The sequence below is a fragment of the Pinus tabuliformis genome, chromosome 3_2 (assembly GCF_031772625.1).
Source record: "Pinus tabuliformis cultivar Carrire ecotype Pingquan chromosome 3_2, CPIR1, whole genome shotgun sequence".
Classification (NCBI taxonomy): domain Eukaryota; kingdom Viridiplantae; phylum Streptophyta; class Pinopsida; order Pinales; family Pinaceae; genus Pinus; species Pinus tabuliformis.
Window position 1 is genome coordinate 1,194,897,162 of NC_142302.1, and position 19,711 is coordinate 1,194,916,872.

A 19,711-nucleotide genomic window follows, 5' to 3' on the forward strand; every position below is an offset into this window, starting at 1 on the left:
GCTTTGTAGGAATCATTTTTTATCAATTCTATTAAAGGAACTGATATTTTCAATTTGGAAATTTCAATTTGGATATTAAATGGAGTCGTGTTTTGCCTGACTGAATGATTTCTTCCTTGGAAATAGGAGTTTATGTAGTTTTTTCTTTCTTATCTTCAGTTGCCAATTCAGTTTCTGTTTGGGTGTCCGTTGTTTTACTATTTTCAATTCATTGTTTTGGAACAGTTTGGGAAGCAATTGAAATCTGAATAGCATTTGAAACTTGGACATCCTTTGAATTTTTAACAGCAGCTGCTTTTTGAATATCAACTGAAGTTTGAACAACAGTATTTGTAGTGTCTACAATTTTTGCACTGGCTGCAATCTTTGGAGTGAAAGTTTTTTCGGTTTCCCTAGAGAGAATTTGCATCACTTTGGTCGCAGGAGCTCCCACTATTTTCTTAATCTGAGTTTGGATAATTTTATTAGTAGGGGATTTTGTGTTTTTCTTACTCCTAAGGTTATATTTCTTATGAAATTCATTAATGGAAAATCCATAACCTTGTTTATAATCAAAGGACTGTCCAGATTGTAACTGTAATTGTTGTAACATGCATAATTCTTGTTCTTCTTGGGTAAGAAAAATAGTATTACCATCATTTATTCCCAGTAAGTTAATCTGAGTGTCTTGATCTTCTTCATTTTGGTGAGAAATTTCAGAATAGTTTTCTTGGAAAGGCCGTCTAATCTGTTGATCAGGTGGCCCTTCTCTAGATTTACCAACATTTGGATTCTTCCTAAAGTTTGGATTTCTTATTTGAGGACCTTGTTGTTTATTATCCCATTTTGGTTTTCTTTCCATAATTTCTAATCTATCCACTAACTTTTCTAAAATTTTAGCCAAAGTATCTATCTTAACATCTGAAGTGGATGGTTCTTCCTTAATGGTAACCCTCCTCTCATTTGTCATTCTATCTCTTTTAGCCAACAAGTTAGCTTCTACACTAACTGCACCACTCTACATCTGTGCTAGAGTTGGAGGGTTTCTTTCTCTCAATTGGTAAGACATATCAGTGTCAAAACCATCAGGAAATTTGATTAGTGCCAAGTCTGGTGGAGGTTTGATATTTGCAGGGATTGCATTATAAATACCTTTTAACCTAATACAATAGTCCTGAATAGATTCATTAGGAGCTCTTCTACTGTTTTCATATTCAGATAATATTTGTAAAGGATTTTTCTTCCTTTCCCATCTATTAATGAAATATCTATGGAAAGTAGGTAAATCAGTGATATGACCAGCAAGTAAAGATTTAAACCATTTCTTGACATCACCTACTAGTGTTTGTGCAAATAATCTCATTTGTACATCTTCTTCATCAATTTCATGTAATTCAAAGTAATCATTCATTTTATTTACATGTTGTTGTGCAGTATATTGACCAGTACCATCAAACTGAAAGATTTTGCTCTGGTAGTCTTGGGGCATGGCATGTACTTGAGCCGGTAAGGTCAAAGGAGCATATCTGGAAGCCATGGCTAAGATTCTAGCTTGACTAGTAGGTAAAGTGGCAGTGTTTGAAGATGAACTTGAAGGGCTTGAAAATGTAGCAGAAGTGTTAGAAGATGAAGTTGAAGTATTTGGATATGGAAATAAAACTTTGGGTTGAAGAGGAAGCTTGGGGATGAATGATTCTGTGGAATGAAGTGTAGTGGAAATAATAGATGAGGCGGTACCAAATAAAGATGAATTTACAGACTCTGAAGGAATGGTAGAAGGCTGAGGAGTAGGAGCAATTAGGGAAAACAATTCAATTGACTGTTGAAAATAGGCTTCGTCTATGTGCCTTATCAAATTTGAGGTTAAAACATCACGTTTGTCAAAAGTGTCTAGAACATGTTGATCTAAATCAAGATGTATAGTATTCTTCTTTGGTTCAATAAATTGAATAAAAATAGGGTCTATTACAGTATCATGGACTGAAGTTTCAAATTGGGTATGAAACAATGAATGATCAAATGGTAAATCAAATTGAAGATCCTTTAAGTTTGATAACTCTTTAGGAAGTGAATTTTCTTTGATTAGTTGACTAATTTTTTCTTGACTTTCCACTTTATTATTTTTTCTTAAGATTTTGTCTGGGTTATCAAAAATTATAGCAAGATTTGGATCTGGATGTGCCCTGGTATAGTACCTTCTTTTGGAAGCCAGAATTTTAAATTTTTTATTTTTTTGTAATGAAACCTTTGACAACCCTAAAATTGCCTTAAGGTGAAAAGATGAGATTTAGGATTTTCTTTAAGGTTTATTAAACCGGTGACTAATTCCCCAGTATGGTCACCCCTATGTTATCACTCTAAAATTTCCCTAGGGTTGTCATGTTGTGTTTAAAGAAATAATAGAGGTAACCACAAACCTACTTTTGAGATCAAGATCTAGCCTTCCTAATGCTCAGAGAGCGCTCTCTCTTAATGATTTAACTTTATTGACTTAATTGATTTTAGGCTAGTTATTTAAGCTTGGTTGGGTTTTGATTTGATTTGGTGGTGGAATCGTTGATTTAGATGGATAGATAAGTGTCATTTTACCATTGGGCCATGGAGTCCAAATGTCAAGAAAAAAGGACTGAATCAAGTTCTAAATATAGTGTTCACAGGGTAAGGTAGCTGAGTAAATTTAGATCTTTTAGGCTGGATGGTGAAGTGGTTTTTCAATTGGGGTCAAGGAGTAGTTAAGGATTCCTCAAACCAGATAATGAAGGAAATGAAAGCGGTCAATCGAAACTAGGGAGCAATGAAGAATTCCCTACTCTGGATATCAGAAGAAAACATTAAAATGAATAAATGTTCAAGATAGAGTGTACTTAAACAAATTCTGAAATAACATTCCAGTTATTTCATTCAAATTGGAAAACATGTATGTATGTGAAATACTTAAGAAAAATAAAAATTTAACAAATGAAAGATACTTCACTGAAGTGGCCCAACACCTGAATATTATAATGCAATGCCTTCATTACTCAGTCTAGTCTACTGACTTGAAAATGTTACAATAAACCCTCAGGTTTTCAGATTACAAATGAAAGATACTTCACTGAAGTGGCCCAACACATGAATCTTGTAATGCAATGCCTTTATTACTCAGTCCAGTCTACTGAATTGAAAATGTTACGATAAACCCTCAGGTTTTCAGCTCAATAATAACTATAGAAATGTTCAGTAATCCACACTCTATACTTTGAATTATGAAGTATTTATACAAAAAAAAAACTTATTACAAAATATCCTAAACTATTTTAGGAATTATTCAAGGAAAAAGAAATTTCTTCATGCAAGAAGATAGAGACAGATATGTAACTAATGCAAGTTGTCCCTCTTTTATTGCTTGTTGTTTTGGTCTTTTGTTGCTTTCTCTCTTTTGTTGTTGCTCTACGCTGGCTGTCCTTTTACTCTGTCTTTGATTAATACTCTTTCACTTATCTGATCTGTTGCTTTACCTTCACTTCTCTGTATTCAATGTTTACCTTGCACTTTCACAGTAAATCATTCAAATTTTCCCAAGTCTTTGCATCTAGTAATTTAATATTTACCATTCTTCTGTAGACTTCATTAGCTTCTGTGTATTTTTCAAAAGTGGGTTTATTTACAAAAAGTTGTTTTACCTCATGCTGGAGGTAAAAGAGGTTCTCAAAAGTCTGGTAAAGGACTTTTCCTGTAGGCATCCCTTTCATAGAGGAATTTTTGGCTTGTTCCTTTACCACTTCTTTGGTTTTCTTATCATAGTCTTCAAGTGGCATCAACCTTTCATTAATCACCAATGGACTAGGCAGACCTTTCTACCTCAAAGCGTCAAATTTTACCATAAACCTAGCTATTTCTAGCTCCATTTTTTGGAATTTATCCTCAAGTTGTGTCATCAAGTTCCTCTTGGTGATTACCTTCTTTACCTCTAGTATGGTCCCAGTTCTGTCAGCTATTCCAAGATCCTGCAGTTCATACTTGTTCTTTGAGTTAAGGAACTGGATTATTCTTGAGGTTTCTTCTAGCATATTTCCAAGTTCAACTCTAACCCTTTGAATTGCCTCACTAGCCTCTTTGACCAAGTCATTCTGCTCAAATATCACCTGTATAGATGGCCAAATATCATTGACTAAGTCAATGATATTTTCCCATAAAAGTTGTTTTCCTTGGGCTAGTGGCTCTTTCAGTGTTAATTCTTTCTCCAACTTTTGTATCCTTTCATTCAATCTGATTGACTTCTGAGCTTCATTCTTATGCATGCTTTGATCCAGTTTCTTTCCATCCTCTATACTTTTTATTTGTTCCTTAAGTCTATTTATTTCAGTGGTTTGGATGGACATATCCTCCATGGCTTTGACCAATTTGCTTGCTTCATCACTAGGATGAGCTGCTGTTGTTGATGAACCTGTTGCTGATGTAGTTGCTGATGGAGTTGGAAGTGTTGTAGCTACTGGAGCTGTTGTGGCCAGTGAGGCTGCCAAAGTAGAAGGAACTATTGTAGTAACTATAGGAATAACAGTGACAGTAGTTGCTTCAATGGTGGCCTGTTTCTCCTATACTAACTTATCCATCGCATTCTCCATTTCATTTAATTGAGCATTTAACTAAAGAATGAGGTCCATCATCTCATCTTTCTGGCTTTGGCTCTCTAGAACTTCCTTGGTCTTTGGATGTTCAAAAGGAGGCAATTTTAGTTGCTTCTTCAATGTAGCAATGTCTTCATTCTTCTTTTTTATGAGATTTTCTACTGCCTTGATGTCATTTGGATTATAGCCAATCTTAATAACCAAGTCTTCTAGTGACTTGATTATGTTATCCTTTGCTTGTGAGGATGCTTTCTCTCGCTTAAACTATGTTGTTATATTGTCTAGAGAATTTTGAAGTTTTTGTACAATCATAGCCTTATTGGTCATCGTTGAGTATATCAGTTCTCCTGCTTTCTTATGAAATTCAATCTGATTTATGGGATGAACATCCCTGGCCAAAACTTCAAATTCTGGGTTTTGTAATCTGCTGATGACTTAAGCTGTTGTACTATGGGCTGCAAAAAGGTCATTTGCATTTTACCTGTTTTAATGTCAAAAGCTGAAAGTAACTTATTCTGATTGCTAGGAGTCTATTTGAAATATTGGGCATAGGTTTCAGCTTTCAATGCCTCATTTCTCAACTTGATTTCTTTATACTTCTCCTTTATGTTTTTGTCTTTATCCACTAGTTTGCTGGATGAAGAGACTTCAATACTAAACTGCTTCTGAATACTCTAAGTATTAGAGGTGGAAGGCTTATGAGTTTCCTCTGAAACTGTTGGAGCTATGTTCTCTCTGAGCATTGTACCTGTATCAATGATTTGAAGTGTCTCAACGCTCTAAGCTATCTCCTCTTGCTCATTTATAGGATTTAACTTGGGCTTCTTCCTGTACATGATTTCAAATCTATCATCTGTTGTATCCTTGTTGGAGAAAGAACCTTCTTCCCTGTACCTTTCTGCATTTCTGTCCTGTAGGGCTAGAGAATGCAGAATGGAACTAGTATCCATCTGTTTCTCCATATCTATCAAAGTTTTTTCCAACCACTCTGACTGGTTGGCATATCTTTCAATGTATGGCCTGGACTCATGCATGAAAGGGATCAATTTAAACTTGAGTCTTAGTTTCTTTATGACTCCTAAAGGGTCATACTTCCATTTGAAACTGCTACTGAACTTCATTTCCTATAAATATTTTTCTGCTTCTTCTCTAGACTCCCTAATATTGCAGATAAAAGGTCCTAGCTAGTTTTTTATTTTGAACTGTGTTTTCTTCCTAGATGATAGAAAATTCACATCATCTGAGTTTATAATCTACCTGATATACTCTAATGCAAATATTCTCATGGGGAGATATTTTGGCAGCTTATAGGGAGTGTTCTGGCATCCATACACCCTAATCTCAGTGTAGTCTATTGTTTTTAGACAACTGTAAAACTCTCTTTATTTCATCACTGATATTGGGTTGATTGCTACTGCTTAGCATATTAACATCTGGGTGAACAAAGGAATCAATGAACTCATTGTAGCTGAAAACAGTGGAATATTTTTGGATTAAGGGTGTCCAAAAGATAATAGATATAGGATGGCCCTTAGTATCCAGCTTTTGGATGTTGACTGGAAACCTGTCTGACTAGAAATATAGGAACATGTGGAACAATAATGAAGAGTATTTGAATACTCTTTCATTTGGCAATCTGATCAATTGATCATGGATTCTGTCTGCTAAGAACTAGGCAAAATTGAAAACTATAGCTGGAGGCTTGCCTAGGCAAAAAATAGAGAGGAAAGCAAGTATAGGCTCATCTACATGCTCATCAGTGGTATATCCTAGAATACAAGAGAGCATGGTTACAATTTGTCTGGCCCTCTCAGAGAAAATGGTGGCAGAGTATGGAGGATTGTCTATAGGAATATGAGCCTCTTCTAGGATGAAAGTCTGAAAAATTTGAGACCTCTTGGGAAGGTCCAGCTTCAAGTACAGTTCAAGTAGGTTTTCAATAGAAAATGGGGTTTCATTTGGCTTTGGCTGGATCAGCAACATTTTTTTTATTTACTCTACAGTGATTGTAAATCAAATTTGTTGGTTAGGAGAGACTACGGCTCTTTGGCTTGGGATATAGCAGATTTGGCATAGGTGGATGATTTCAGGCAACTGGTATACCCGTGGGAACAAATATTTGGGAAAATTTGATTCCCATAACTGAATATCATCATTGTGGTTGAGGAATTTGTCTTTACTCCAGCAGTGGAGTTTCAATAGATGGCTATGGGAAACTGTGTCTTTGATTTGAAAATATCTATCGGCCAATGGGAGGTGGTCAATATCCAGGTGAGGGGTTTGCAGGGGTTTTTCATTTAGAATTCTTTGGGAAGCTAGAGTTTTGTTTATTTTACTGAATTAATTAATATCTGGCTTAAGGAGTAAACTCAGGACTTCTGGAATAGTGCAAAAGGTGAATACAGTCTGTAGAAAAGGGTTTCTTGGATGCACAATGGGTTTCTTTAGTTTGGCAAGGTTTTTTAATTAGTTCAATTAATTAACCTTTTATAAACAATGTGCAGAGCTTTAAGTACAGGGTCTTTCTCGTACTTTCAGGAATACCTGGAAAACAACGAATTAGTGTGCAGCTAAGGTTCTGTGGGAGTAGCAAAGGCTTTCTGAGGCTTGAATGGTCTTTATGCTGCTTCAAATCGGATTCTGCAGCATCTTCTGGTTGTAAGTGGGGTTAAAACAGTTGAGCAGAGCTTTGGGTTTTAGAATTGGTCGGGCGAGGTTGCTTGGTAACAGACTAAAGTGAAAAAGGTAAAAGGGAGGCTTTTTGGCTTTTAACCAACATTGGTTAACCTTTGGGCACAGAATTAATGTTTGAATAGTAGGTGGTTTCATCCTACGTGGGGAGGTGGTATTATGGCTTATCACGCCGCTTTTGAGTGTAGGGTGGTATTTTTTCAGAGCATGTGATACAACATGGGGCTGCCACGTAGAAAATAGGTGATTGGGCAAAACCATGAATCTCATGTGCTTTTGGGATTTTAATAGTCGGACGATGGGAGCACGTGATATCGGTATGGGCCATTAGATCTGGAAGTGGGTGATCGGAGGGCTATTGCGTGACAGAGTTGCAAGGGACGAGTCAGGGTGTGGGGTCGGGTTTAATTTAATTGTATGGGGAAATAATATATGTGGTGGGTATTAAAAGGTGGGGACCATGGGTTATACGGTGGAGGGTTATAACCCATATACAAAGATTTTTGGCATCAGGAATATAATATAGTGGGAGGGTGAAATATACAAATCGGGAATAAATGTATAGAAACAATATAAGGGTTGAGTTAAAAGGGTATTGGGGAGGTTTTTTTCAATGGGGCCTAATACATTTAACTTTTTAAACTTAGGATAAGGGGGTTTTAGTGGGTTTAAATGGAAAAGGGAAATTAATAAGGGGAGAATGATTTTTAAAGGGTAATGTCTAGGGAAAAGGGTTAAGATGAAGGGAAAAGGTTTTTTCAATGGAAATGTGTTAGAATAAGAGGAAATTAAAAGGGAAGGGTCCTTTGGAATCAAGAAGGGGAAAAACATTAGGGAATGAAAAGTAATGAAGGGGTAATGAAGGGAAATTAATAAACTAGACATGTAGGGGTTTAATGAAATGAGGGGAAATTAGTGAATAAGCTTTAGTATCCAGGCCCAAAATATATAGAACTTTTTAGGGCAAATACCCAAAGTAATATATGACTTTTTTGAATGTCCTTTTTCTTTGATAATTCCTCTTGCACATGAAACATAGGATTAATCATAACGAAGGTGCTTTTGATCTTGCAACCTTGTGCACTCCAAAACCTCTTCTACACCCTAGCATTTTCTATTCATTTATTGGGTGCATTTGAGCTTGCGGAACCTTTATTTCTTTTTCTTCAATAAGAAAACTATGTAATTCTAATCTTATAACTTCCAGTTGCTCATATTAAACTGTTGAGCTCATTATTATTCTCTACCTAACTGTTGATCTTGCAAGATTAAATAGTTTGGCTGGATCTTTCTTCTCTATCTATCAAAATGAAATTTAAAATGAATGAATCAAGATTAAACTATTTAACCATCATGAATTGTGGCATTTTTGACAAGCTGCACACAATCTTATTTTGCCAAGTAAAGTAAAAAAGTAGTGGTATTTGAATTTGCATCACTTTCAGAATCTATTTTTTATCTCTTTTTGGTGGGGTTCATATTTTATTTTCTTTATTGATCCTTTTCTTTTAGTCCTTTGATTTTTCTTTTAGGACTTACCCTCTTTACATTTTTTATTTTTAATATGGGAAAACATTTTGTAGAAAGAAAAAGTATGTACAATATTACAAGGCTATTCATAACCAATTCAAAATTATGAATCCTATTATTATAGGACCCTAACAGTGGCTCCACATGGGGATGGCATTTCTTGGTGAAATGTCAAGAACTTTAAGATCAATAGCCTTTGAAACTTTGACTTTGGTTGCCTTGTAATTGCTTCTCTGTGATATGCTTTATTCATACATATGATGTTGCATCTTTCAAAGCTTAGGGCCTTCTCTTCGGGCTTCAACCTCAAAACATAATCATCCAATCCAATCCAAATTTGTCAATGTTATGTATAATGAGCAAGGTAAACAACTGAACTAATGTTAATCTTGGGATAAGTAATGCTTCAGCATTCTACCATTGACTAGTCCAGCTGGTAGATATGTTCCATCTAATTGCCTCAAGAAAAATGCATTGTTACCTCTATAACCATAAATGATATAAGGGCCTTGCCATAGAAAATCAAATTTACCATGTTTACCCTTTTATTCTCTTCTGGAATCCCATTTGAGTACTCTGTCACCTATGTAAAAATCATCAGCTTTGATTTTCTTGTCAAAAATCTTTCTGATTTTATCTTGGATCACTTGGGATTTGACATAGACTTCTTCCCTGGTTTGCTGCAAATGTATTGTCTGATTTATCCTCCTTTGGATATCATTAGATTCTACCTACAGCTCTAGAATCATTTTCATCACTGGTACTCCTAAAGAGGATGGAAAAACAACATCCATTCCATATACTAGTTGATAAGGAGATGTACCAATGGACTTTTTTATAGTTAGTCTATCTGCCCATAAGGCATTAAAGAACTTTCATATGCATCATATTTATACATCACCTTTAGGTCATCAAATCCCACAATATTAACATGGAATTCATGCAAAATTAGATTAAATATACTCAATGCATCAACTATGTTGTTTGATTTAGCACTTTTGTGTTTAATAACAAATGTGAATTTTTGTAAAATTCCACCCATTTAGCATGGTTTGATTTAACTTAGGTTGATTGTTGATAAACTGCAAAGAGTGATTTTCAATGTACAAAAAACATTCCTTGGGCATGGGATAATTTCTCCATTTCATTGATGCTTGAAAAGTGGCATAAACTCTTTATCATAAGAGGAATAATTTTTTTTCCTTCATTCAATTTTCCATTGAAATATGCAATATGTCTTCTGTCATGGCTTAGGACAACTCAAATTGTAGTTCCACTTGCATTTGTCTCTACCTGGAAATATTTATGAAAATCTAGTAAGGCTATGATAGGTTGTTTAGTAATCTTTTGCTTCAACAATCTAAAATTTCTATTAGTTTTTATTTTCCATTTAAATAGTTATTTACTTTCCTTAACAATCTCTATAATAGGAGCACAAATTCTAATGAATTTTTTAATAAATATTTTGCAAAAACTTTCTAAGCCACGAAATCTTCTTAACTCAAAGACATTCCAAATTTATGATTTTTTTAACCTTTTCCTGATCCATCTTCAAACTGTCTTTAGAAATCACAAAACTCAAGTATACCAATTCCTTCTTCATAAAACTAGATTTCTTTGAATTAATTAATACTTTTTTTCTTACAAGGTATTCAAGACAAACCTGAGATGTCTCAAATGTTCCTCCCTTGTTTGAATATATACCAGGATATCATATAGAAAGACCATGACAAATTTGCTAGTAAATTCTTTCAAAACCTCATTCACTAGTCTCATGAAAGTGTTAAGGCCATTTTTGAGACCAAAAGGCATCACCAACCATTCATACAATCCATGGTTAGTTTTTACAGCTATTTTCCATTCATTCCCATCTCTAATTCTAATCTAATGGGACCCACTCTTCAAATCAATCTTGGAGAAATACTGAGCCTCACTCAAATAGTTTATCAAATCATCAATGTGAGGAAGTGGAAATCTATATCTGATTATAATTTTATTTATGGCTCTAGAATTAGTACACATTTTCCATCCCCTATCTTTCTTTGGGCTAATCACTATAGGAACAACACATAAACCTAAACTTTCCTTAATAAGGCCCTTATCTAGCAACTCTATTACCCATGTTTTTACTTGTTCATTCATCTTATATGTTGTTTGATTTGGAATTATACTTGCTCCTGAAATCAAATCTATATGGTGATTAATTTTCCTAATAGGTGGTAAGTTACTTGGTAAATCATAAATAATAATATCAACAACCTTATCCAATATAGCTTGAACTTATACATGTAAATCCTCTGAATTTGTATTATTAAGTATTGCATTTGGCTTATCAATCAAATAAAAGTCTACTTCTTCCTTCTTGACCTCTTGTAGTAATTCCTTTCTAGTCATCTGCAATACACTAGGACCATGTTTTTCCTTTACTCCCTCATCTTGCAAGGGTAGCAATACATGTCTTTGACCATTCTTTTCAAGTGTATAATTATTTTTTCCACCATCATGTATTGCTTTTTTATCATACTACCATGGTCTTCCCAACAAAACATGGGAACATCCATAGGAATTATGTCACATAATACCTCGTCCTTATAGCTACCTGTTAGAGCCTAGATCTACCTCAGGCTGAGAAAGGCAGAATCTAGGGTAACATCAAACCACGCTTAACCTTGTAGCTAGCCCTACTAGGTCGGGAGAGAGCCCTCTCCTGACTTGGTAGGGCTAGCTACCAGGTTAAGCATGGTAAAGTTTGCTACCTGCTTGTATTTACTGTTTAAAGGATTTTCATGCCATGTTCTTTGAAAGGTATAAAGAATCTTATCCATCATTAAATTTAGTTCAGAACTATTGCAAGCATGTTTATAGTTTTATTGAAAATCTTGAGAAAGTTTATGAAGATGATGACTTCATGGATGATGAGATCATGGAAGCCCTGTATGAAAATCCATTTTAGCAACATAAAGAGGATACTTATCAAGATGCGCAGGAAAATTTGCAGTTGGATCAAGATCTTAGTACAGTGGAAAATGATGAAAGAGAAGGTTTTATTTCAGATTTGTCCATAGAAGAAGACTTTATGCAGGAAAGTCAAGTTTCAATTTCAGAATGTGATAAAGTCAGGTTGGCCAATTCAGATTTAGATTCAGATCATGATGATGATGAAGATTCAGATCATGACGATGAGGAAATCATTGAAACCAACCACTTCATTACACAAGATCATAGTCAGTGTACCATAGCTTCTTCTCTACTTGAAGATGAAGGAATTTTGCATCTTGATAGTCAATAGGAAACACATGAAATGAATCAGCAGTATGAGGAAAATTTGTATACTCCTTTGCTTGAAATTAATGAAGACAATCATTGTTTGAGCAAAAGAAATCAAAAAGTATTATCTCCTCTCTCTGAAGATGAGATAGATCAACTCTTTAAAGGTCAGGTTACAGCCCAAGCTAATGCAGGTCTGCAGTATGCACATGGTCAAGAAGATGTTGGTGAAGCTTCTTCCACTTTTGAAAATGATGAAAGTCTTGAAATTAGACTTATAGATCAGCGAACATATAATATTTTCTTTCACAAAGATGATAAGGCTGTCATGTTTGATAATCTTGAAGATTGTTTTCTGTTTAAGAATGACCTAGACCATGAAATTGAGGAATGTGAGTCTGAGAGACACAGTATGCCAGAATTCAAGTCAGTTACTATCAATCAGCAACCAATTGTTCTTTCAGATCAGAATAAAGGGAGTACTTGTATTTTTGTTGTTGGATCTCAAGACAAGATAGTGCTTCAGGATTTTCAAGATCCCTTCGGAATTCTTTTTCAAGCATTAGAGAAAATAAATGTTGCCTGGTTTCTTAGCATAAGCCTTGGTTTCAATTGTTATTATAAGTTGCCTACATGTACATTGTTCTACCTGCTCGGGGAAAGTGAGAGAAAAATTTCAGTATGTAGCCATCTTCTGGATTGGTTACATTGGAAGGCCCACTTCACATGATTGCACATATTTCATCAGTAAGTTGGTGGTTGTCATCATGATTTGAAGCCCTCAAATCTCAATGGACTGCTGCCATTAAAAAGTTTTGTAAGTACTTATTTCAGTTAAGTAAGTCTTGAGTCATTTTTGTTTTATTCAGTTTCAAAATAGTTTCAAAGTCAGTTTGTATTGTCATCATTCATTCAGTTTGGGGCCCGAAGTGAAGACTATAAAACTAAAGGTCTGATTTCAGTTTTGGTATCAATTATTAGCATCAGTTTTGAGTCGGTTTTTAGTTGCATTTCAGTCTTGAAATTGAGTCAGATTTTAGTCCTGAAATTCAGTCGGTTTTGAGTTAAGATATTGGTTTTGGTCTACCGAAGTTATTGACTCCATAGCCCAATGGACGAAGGCACTGTCTGCTTTCCAAAGATCTGTAGTTCTTGGCACCTCCAAGGAGCTACCATCCCCATTGGAGCCAATTTTAGTGTCAGTATCTTCATCCCTCCATCAGTGATCAAAATTCTCTTGTTGCATTGCATTTTAGGTGTCTCATTTGATCAGCTGCATTCCATTAGGATCATGGATCATCTGATGGCAGTGGCATTTTATAAATTTTTCCCTCATGATCTTTACCTGCTAGCCCATTTTCAGGTCATTTACAGTCATTTTTGTCTTTACATCTGCAAAAAGTCATTTTTAGGGTTTTAGGTCTCATTAGGTCTAGGTTTTGTCCTCAAGGTCTTGTAAAAGCTCAATAATGGTCAATGGGTGCATGAGGAGGTAAAATAAATTCTCAGCAACAAAAATTTCAATAATCACATGCTCAGTGATTGATTTTTTCCTCAAAACCCTGTTTTGAGGAAAAACAGAGTTTTTTTATGTTTTATGTACTAAATTTTATGTAATTTCATTTTTCCTATATGTAATAATTTCGAGATGCAGCCCTGGTCACTTTGCCAAGCTCCTGCATTCCAACCCCTGCAAAAAAGTCAAAAAGTCAAAGCATTTAGTCCATCAAAGGCAAAAAACAGTCAAAATGCCAAAACAGAGTTTTAAATTATAAGTGAAAGGCAAACATTACAAAGTGGGTTTTTATAAGTGGAAAATTAAAATCCTTTGTATATAAATTCTTTGTCACGTTGAAGAAGCTCATTTGTGTCCAAAGACTGAAAGAGAACAAAATTCAAGTCCTTTTTGAGCCGAAGGAGTGAATTTGTAGCCAAACCCTGAAAATTTCGAGGCACGGCGCACTTGGGTCAAGGCGCGGCGCAATCGGATAGCACGACACATACAGTGTAGGTTTTACATTGAAATTGTAACTGGCATGACGCACCAATGAGGCACGGCACACCTGTTAGTGGGCACGGCGCACTTGCCTCCAAAGCCCGAACTCATTCAAATTGCCTCCTCCAAGCTTCAAACTTGCAAATTCTTCATTCCACAAGTAAGTTAACATCTCCATATTGCCATTGCAAGGGTTTTCATTAGTTTGCATGGTGTTTCAATAGGTTAAGAACAAAACCCTAGTTCCTTGCACAGTTGTATTAAGAAAGCTACCTAGGGTTCGCAAAGTTACAATTTTTACTGTTAAATTCCCATCCTACCATTTTCACATCCTCTCACTACAATTTCATTCACCTCTTTTCTCCTTCCCTCTTTCACTTACACCTACATATTTCCCCTATCCCCAAAACTGAAAACCCTAATCCCTAACCTCACTTCTCCCAAATCCTAATTAACATCCTTAATCCCTAAATATCATTCCCCAAACCCTGTCATTCCCAAAAACCCTACAAGCAGCATCCCAACCCCTCATTCACATTCCCTATCAAATCAAATCCCTGTTGTTTAGTAGCAAATACCTAAATACCTATTGTCTTTATAAAATCTCTTCATACTCATCTAAGAAACATCAAACAATGGCAAACTTGGAATCAGATTCATCTTATGACAGAAATAAGGAAACAGTAACTGACTCCTCCGAAGAAATTCATGCACCAAGGAGACCTCACAAGGGTGGAAAACATATTCGAGAGGAGCCCACTACACTTACTGAGTTGTTGGCTTGCCCAATTGCTGTAGCATGCTTCAAACATCAGTCCTGCTATCAATTTTGTGAGATGGTGGAAAGAGTCAAATACCATCATGAGCTGGCCAGATTGTTTGTCCTCCATCTTCACAACGGTCAGGTCAATTTGGCAGGTGTGACATTCACTTTGACACCGGAATCTATAGCTGAAGCAACAGGTATTCTGAATGTGGGTGAGCAATGGAACAAGAGACAGTTGGTGGACAGGGAACATTATGAGCCTTATATCAAGGCTGGTTTTCAGAGGCAGATTAGTAGAGTTTTCCCTTTCAGGTATCTTCAGGACACATATGCTCCATTGATGAAGCTCATAATTAAATATTTCAGTTGTGAAGGCAGATTTTCTCGCCTGTATGCCTACCACATCAGATTATTAATGCATTTCACTAGGGTGAGGATGATGAACCTCCCCTATTTCATATGCTGGAATATCGAGAAAATGACCACATTAGTGCAAAGGAAACCTCCTCATCAGCAGTATAACAACATCTATCACTTTGCATTAATCAAGATTGTGGTTTTGCATCAGCTTAGTTTACTGAATGTTTCATGGGAGGATTTCATTTCACATGAGGTCTTCACAGGCTCTCAAGTACCCCCACCAGTTTTTCATGAGGCAAGAGAGCCTTCACATCAGCAAGAGATGCATGAGACTCAAACCACCAATGTGCCAGTGTTTGTCACTTATCAAAAGGGCACAAGGAGATTGTTTGCAGCAGCAAAACGAGTACTATCTCCACCCGGGGTGGAAGGGGTATCGTTTCCTTCAACAGCAAAGCATGTATAGGACAAGGGTAAGCAGCCATTTCATGATGAGGGCCCTTCAGAAGGTCAAGAGAGAGATTTCATTCTCATTCAGGATGATGACACCAATTCGGGCTCCCAAAGCTCAAAGCTCCAGGAGATCATTCAGGAACAACAAGCTGACATTCATGACTTGTCTCTCAACCTAGAAAGAGCCAAGTGGATAATCAACTATTTTGAGTAGAGGAACAAACAGATAGAGGATCAGCAAACCATCATGGAGCTCCAAAACATAAGAGAAAACCGGCAAGCTGCCAAGAGGAGGAAAGTCAAGCTGACACCACTTGAACAAGAAATTGATGCTAATCGTGAATCTTGGCTTGAGAGGGTAAACATGCACTTGGAAAAGATGCTGGAGAAGGCCAACAAAGAGAAAAAGATGTTGAGGCACATGGCCTATCACTATTTGGCGAGAAACAAAGTTTGCAAAGAAAGAATTAGGATTTTGAAGGCCAAGTTGAGGAAAACTTTGAGGAAGTGGAAAGAGCAAGACAAGCTCAAGATTTTGGCTGAGGATTCCTTAGCCCAACATAGCACTTGATGCAGGACACTTAGCCCAAATTTCAAGAAATTTGGGATACTTTTTGCCAATTTTGAATTTTTGGAGCAAAACACAGGTTTTTCTACCTGATGCGCCGCGCCACTTGGCGCGCGCTTTTGCTAGGGACCTCCTTTGGAGGAAAACTCAACATTTTTGGATTCCTCAAGAAAAAATATGAATGCCCACAAATGGCCAAGAAATTTTGTTAAGTTTTGAGCTTTCAAAAGGGTCAAAAACACCTCAAAATGCCCTTTCTGCCTCTTCTTGGCCACACAGGAAGTAGTGTTGGGAGAACTCACTTTTGGAGGGGCAAATGGACACCAAATTCAGAAATTCCACTTGTGCTAGAAAGTAGACAGACAAAAATTTCCAACAAGCCCACTTGGAGAAAAATTGGTGCACAGGAAGGCCTCCAAAATTAGCTGCAAAAAGGCGCTACACACAGGGACAGAGGCACGACGCACAGGATGGAAAATTGACTTTTTTGCCCAAAAACTCTGTTTTTCACCTAGTTTCTTCTCAGTTTGACTTTTCTCTCTCTCATATTCAAACTCATGATGTAATTTGATGTAACTTGATGGACTTTGATGTAAATATGCTAAAATATCACTCATGGAGGTAGATACATCATGAAAAGGTAGTTTTGAACTGAATGAATCAGTTTCCTAGATTTTAGAGGCAAGTTGATCCACTACCTACTTTTCAGTTCTTAGTTTAGACCTTGTTGGAACAACTCCTGAACTCATGAATATGACCCCTAAAGCCTAGCATGAGTTGTTTGTTGTCTATATCTAGTACCTTTTCAGTCATTTGTCAAGGTTGGACTTTGTGAAAGCTTTGAGCAGCATTGTACATTCATCTCTGCAGTTTGGCAAAGGAATAGACCAGGGTTTGCAGCCTTTTGTGGGATTCTTGTGGCAAATTGATTTGGTATAGTGCTTTCTTCTGTAATTCAAGTTTTACATGTGTTTATGTATGCCATTTTCTCTCTTTTTTAGCTGAACTAAATGAATCAAGGATAAAGGTAGAAATCATTGAAATTGCAGTGCTCTACCTAGGGTTTGTTTGGTTATTTATGTTTTCTACTGTTTGAAGAGGATCCTTGAGACTCTCATGCCCTCTCCAACTCCTCACCAGTCCTAAGACTCTCCATCTCATTCAATTTAAAGTACTAAAGAATTTTCCTACCTCGCCCCACAGAAACCTCTACAAGACTGAGTCCATTCCCCAGACCCAAATCTACCTTTCACTTTTGAGCCAGCAAAACATCATCAAATTCAATAAAACTCCTCTGAGCATATACCTAGCCTAAAATTATTCTTTACATCAGTCATCTCAAGCCTCATTCGCTATATTTTACTGAGATTGACAAGGAGAGAATGCTCTCCCGGCCTGGTAGGGCTAGCTACCAGGTTAAGCGTGGTTTGATGTTACCCTAGATTCTGCCTTTCTCAGCCTAAGGTAGATCCAGGCCCTAACACTACCAATCTAAACTTCCACCTTGCATTGTTCATTTACCAAAATTTGATGTTCTTTTTGTAGCCATCATAATTTATAAAGCATAGGGTGTGTTATTCTTTTCAATTTTAATTTTTATACCATCTAAATAGAAACCAAAGTATTTGTACTATCACTATTAATCAAAACTTTGCAACACTTACCCTTTGACTTGCATACAATTCTAAATAAGTTGTTCCTCTAGACGGTCTCCTTAGCTTCTTTCTCTGATTTGCCCAAAACTCTCTTCATTAACAATGATTCTCCCAAATCAGTAGTCTCTTATATTATTGTTTAATCCACACTCTCTTATTTTTCCTTTGCTACATGTGTACTTGTTTGACGCATGAGATGATTATTTGGACATTCCCATGACATATGTGGCAACTCACCACATCTGTGTCATGATAATCTTACACTATGCCCAATTTACTCCTATTTTGTTCCCTTTTTAATTCAATTTCTCATTGATTCATGTTTGGATGTTACTTCATTATTGTATGTTTTCTTGTTTTACTTTCTAACAACTACTAAACGCATGTGTAGGTAGCAACAACTTGTACATATAGTGTATTTTCAGACTCTCTTCCAACAAAAATCACATAGAAATAATTGTTGGTGTACCCTTATTGATCCATGGTGATATGACACTTAATGGATAATTGGACTTAAAGCATTGGTTGGTTGACAAGTTACCCATTAATTAAAACAATTTTTTTTTTCCTAATTGAGTAGTTAAATTGGCTTGAGAATAAGTCAATTTATTGGTATCCCTTCGCATATGGAACTATTCAACCTTACAACCCAATTTTTCAACTAGAGCTCTAAATCTTCTAAGGATGACTTCAAGCATGAGATTTATGGCCTTTGATCCAAATGACATGTGCCTCAAGATGATCAATGAATCTTCTTGGATAAGGAGATGTCTTGAATGGAATGAATGTGCTAAGGTAATGCCTTGCAAAAGAGCATATGCCTCTATTAAATTGTTAGAGAGAACTTGTAGTTGTGCCTTCTAAATGTAAATAAAGATATTAACAATATGTTTTTTAAACATTTTTACGAATAAATACAAATTTTTTGAATAAAAACTTAATAAATAAAAAATTTGAAATCTATATAATTTATTATTGAAAGTTTTAAAATATCAATTTAAAAATAATAATAATTAATTACATCGTGTCTATTTCATAATAGTCCTTTCACGATTTTAATTTAATTAGGCTGATGGTAGAGATTTAATCTCCATGGAATATGTCAGAATATTCATAGTAGTATTCATAGATCAAAGATTAAGATTTATCTCCAAGTTAGTTATGCTCTTTTCATTAATTAATTAAAGAAAATGTCATATCAACACATGCTATATTGAACATTGAGCATGTGGTATTTTCCCATAGTATTGTAATAGGAGTTATTTACAAGTTAATAATTTCCATAGTAAAATGAGGGTGGTGGTGGTGATGGTGATGGTGGTTAATGTCCACTGAGACCAAATTGGTCTATCGGACCTATAATTTTCTTAGTTCTTAATTGTCAGGCTTCTCGTCTTTCTTGGCGAGATTGGTGCTGTAGCTTTTTTTTTTATCTACGGTCTTACAACTTCCTTTATCTTGCATCTCCTTCATCTCTATTGGTTCTTGGGACATTGGTGTCTTAGCTTCGCGATCTGTTGTGTTCGTCCTTTTGAAGATAGTCGGAGAATAAGTTTGGTCTGGGAGATCTTCTTTCCTGTTAAATGAAGATTTATTTTGTGCCGTATTTGAATCCTCATAACTGTTGATGCTTGAGGGGTTGTCGAGTTCACTTTTTTGCTGTTAGACGGGGCTTTCCCCTGCTTGTCTTGAGAGTTGTTTCTTTCTTGCCCAATTTCTTGTGATTCAGAGTTTTCTGGAGAGTATTCTTCCTTGATGACAGTGTAATGTTCTTTTTGTGCTGCTTCCCACCATGTAGATCTGTGGTGATTCTTTCTAGCATAATTTTTCTGGGAGGCT